General features: G+C 43.2%; 1 non-coding gene across 1 annotated transcript; it reads right to left on the reverse strand.

The window, feature by feature from the left end:
• Positions 1–146: 146 nt before the first annotated feature.
• On the reverse strand, positions 147–253 carry LOC115944837 (U6 spliceosomal RNA). The gene has a single exon (XR_014141955.1). It is a non-coding gene; the product is annotated as a U6 spliceosomal RNA (small nuclear RNA).
• Between the last annotated feature and the right edge of the window lie 3,382 nt (positions 254–3,635).

Consider the following 3,635-nt stretch of genomic DNA (forward strand, 5'->3'; position numbering starts at 1 on the left):
CCCCACCCCCCACTCCAGCAACCCTCAGTTTGTTTCCTGCAATTAAGAATTCCTCATATCAGTGAGATCATATGATACATGTCTTTCTCTGTTTGACTTATTTCACTCAACATAATACCCTCCAGTTCCATCCACGTCGTTGCAAAAAAAATATGGAACGCTTCACGAATTTGCGTGTCATCCCTGCGCAGGGGCCATGCTAATCTTCTCTGTATCGTTCCAATTTTAGTATATGTGCTGCCGAAGCGAGCACAAGAAGTATAATTTTTATATATGTGTTTAAAAGACAGCATTGTGTATCTGGTAGACATTTCTCTATGTGTCGCTGCAGAGTTAGAATAAAAACATTGCTAAAATCAATCAAACTTATTCAGTACACCAAAAGTATCATCATCTGAAGACACAGTTCTTAGTCTCCGAGATGACAAATGCCACACACAGAGCCCTCCTTCCTGTTTCTGTTGTCCATGGGTTCCAGGTACCAATATGACAGCCTGATCTGACATACCGGGATTTTCCTCAAAAGAGAAAACACACATTCCCCTGTGTGTACACACACACACACACAAATTAAGCTATCAACATATATATGTAATATTTCAATTATTTGCCTGAGTCTTCATCTATGAGTAGTAGCAGTGAACTGTGATTACATCAATTTCTCATGTTCCTCACCAATACCTAGAAGGACTAGAGAGAACTTCCAGCTTCTGGTAATTGATTAGCTCAAGATCTGGGAGAAGCGTTTTCATTTGTGAACCAAACAAACACATCCTGAATAATCATTCCAGTTATTTAAGAGCCAGTGGTGGATTCTTAACAGAATTATATGTGCACATTTTCTGGAGGGTATTAATTAATATGTTATCTACTGCCAAAAACTGAGTTCCTAAGAACTTTATGGGGGGAAAAAACCTTTTAGCTTACATATAAGAAAATAGTAGTATTTTCATTCCTTTTGTGTTCCTACAGATTTCTTCATAGAAGTTGGACCCTACTTAATTACTCATAAATCATCCCTAATATAAGGATCCTTAATCACCTGGATTAAAAGTTTTAGATTTAAAGCACACAAATATAAAGGAATGCTGCCCACCAGCCGGGTGCTTGGCAGATGCAATGAGCTGGTCCATCCAAATGGAAATGAATCACACACATCTTTCCAAGTGGTATTCCCTCTTGTAGGTCAAGCCATACCCATAAAAAGTTCATAGCTGCTAAAATGCTTTTAAGAGGATCAACACCTGGTAGAGACAAAGCAATCTACACTTCCTGCCAAGGCTTGATTATACCAGGGTGAAGAAGCAATGTGCAGACATGTCTGCCAAATAATGAAAGAGGTGTCTCATTTGCCTTAGAGAGAAATGGAACATAACTCTATACTGAAGCATGAAAAGCAGGCAATGCAAAGCTGTCCCCACTCCCCCAACTGCTATAACTAATTCTATAAAACAAATGTTGATTTGTCGTCTGCTATGCGTTTGACACTGTGGGAAATACATTGCAAAAGGCAGAAGAGATAGGTTCATGTATATCCATAAAGCAGTCAAAAATGCTTTCCCTCACTTAAGACACACTGGAGTTGTGGGGCACCTGGGTGGCTTAGTCAGTTAAGGGTCCAACTCTTGATTTTGGTTCAAGTCATAATCTCGGGGTCCTGGGACCAAGCCCCATACTGGGCTCAGCGCTCAGCATGGAGTCTGCTTGTCCCTCTCCCCGCTGCCCCCCTGCTGGAGCGCTTTCTCTCTTCTTTGTCTGAAATAAATAAAATCTTAAAAAAAGAGAGAGAGAGACATTGGAGTTGTTGTTCGATTGGTGTAAAGCTTCGGTTACGTGAGGTAAAGAAGTTCTAGAGATCTGCCGTCCAAGATCGTGCCCACAGTAGACAATACTACACAGTGCATTTAGAAATGGTGTAGCTCTCACGTTCTTATCTTCCCTAAAATGTTCTTATCACAGACACAAGCGCACAAGGAAACCGGAGGTAGTGACACACATGTCTATTATCTCGACTACGCGGACGGTTTGGGGACTATGCGCAGATGCCCAAACTCTTTAAGTTGTATGCCTTTGACTCGTGCGGGGTTTTGTGTATCAAGCACACCTCAGTAAAGCTGTCAAAAAATCATAACAGGATGAAAGAAGACACACTGCTATAACGAGCATTCAGGAAAAATCAAATCCATGTATAAAGATGGAAGGAGGCAATCTGTAATGTTTTAAGAAGCCAGCGCTGCCCTGAGCTAAGAGATCTAAGTACCTCCTCACTAGCACCTCTGTGGTCTCCTCTCTGAACAGGGCATGCTGACAATTCCTCTCCACAAAGCAGTCAGAGGACTGGGCAGGAGAGGGACACAGAGCTTAGCAGTCAATCTGTGCTAATTCTCCCATTTCCTCTTCCTCTTCTGACAACCACTCCAAGGATGAAGCAGGTGAATGGCCTGCCCCCCAGAGATGCTTCCCACACTTGCACAATTCACCTTCCCAATTCCATGTCATCATGGACGGAGCTTTGCACACTCACTGGTCAAGAAGGGAGAGGCAAAGTGCTTTTCTAAACTGGAAAACGCACATGCTTCCAGGGAGAAGGGAAGGTATGTCCGGACTACCTTGTGAGATTCCCACAAACCGCCTTGCTTCCCATCCTAAGCAGGCAGACACTCCACACTCCGAGAGAAAACAGCAAACAAGTCATTCATCAAAGTCCGAGACCACTTCGGGCATTCACCAGTCTCCATGAAAGACCTCTGCCTTTCCGTGACAGGTTGCTCCATCACGCGGAGGCCCCCTTGGTCTTGTCCACTGGTCAGATGGAGTCCCAGGTCAACGATGCAATTCTACTCTCAGGCACAAATTCATCTGAAAGACCCCTAGGTCTTTCAAATGCTATTGACGGACACTTGACTGTGTGGCTTCGCTGCTAAACATTAGCCTTGAATCCAGGTTGTCCCACTGTTGCTCATCACATACTCATTTTTTTTTCTCTCCTGCTACCATCAAGACAGGTCTAAATGTCTGCATGCTCCCAAGGCTGCACATGGCCTTCCTCCAAAATGTCGTGCAGGGCAGAGGAGGGAAGGGACACCAGCGAAACCCTGGGGTAATGAGAGAGGAGGGGACAAGCCTCATCTTTGCCACTTCCTGTCTGTGGGTCTCAGGGATGCCAGTAAAACTTGCAGGGTCTCCGTGGGTTTCTCTGAAAAACACAGCACCCCAGATGTTTAAGAATTGATGGAAATGCAAGCTGGTGCAGCCACTCTGGAAAACAGTATGGAGGTTCCTCAAAAAGTTGAAAATAGAGCTACCATATGATCCAGCAATTACACTACTGGGTATTTACCCCAAAGATACAAATGTAGGGATCCGAAGGGGTACGTGCACCCCGAAGTTTATAGCAGCAATGTCCACAATAGCCAAACTGTGGAAAGAGCCAAGATGTCCATCAACAGATGATGGGTAAAGAAGATGTGGTATATATATATATATATATATATATATATATATATATATATATATATACAATGGAATATTATGCAGCCATCAAAAGGAATGAGATCTTGCCATTTGCAAAAACGTGGATGGAACTGGAGGATATTATGCTAAGCTAAATAAGTCAATCAGAGAAAGACATGTAT

Source organism: Leptonychotes weddellii, unplaced genomic scaffold (genome assembly GCF_054177405.1).
Source record: "Leptonychotes weddellii isolate Sample4059 unplaced genomic scaffold, ASM5417740v2 HiC_scaffold_19199, whole genome shotgun sequence".
NCBI classification, from domain to species: domain Eukaryota; kingdom Metazoa; phylum Chordata; class Mammalia; order Carnivora; family Phocidae; genus Leptonychotes; species Leptonychotes weddellii.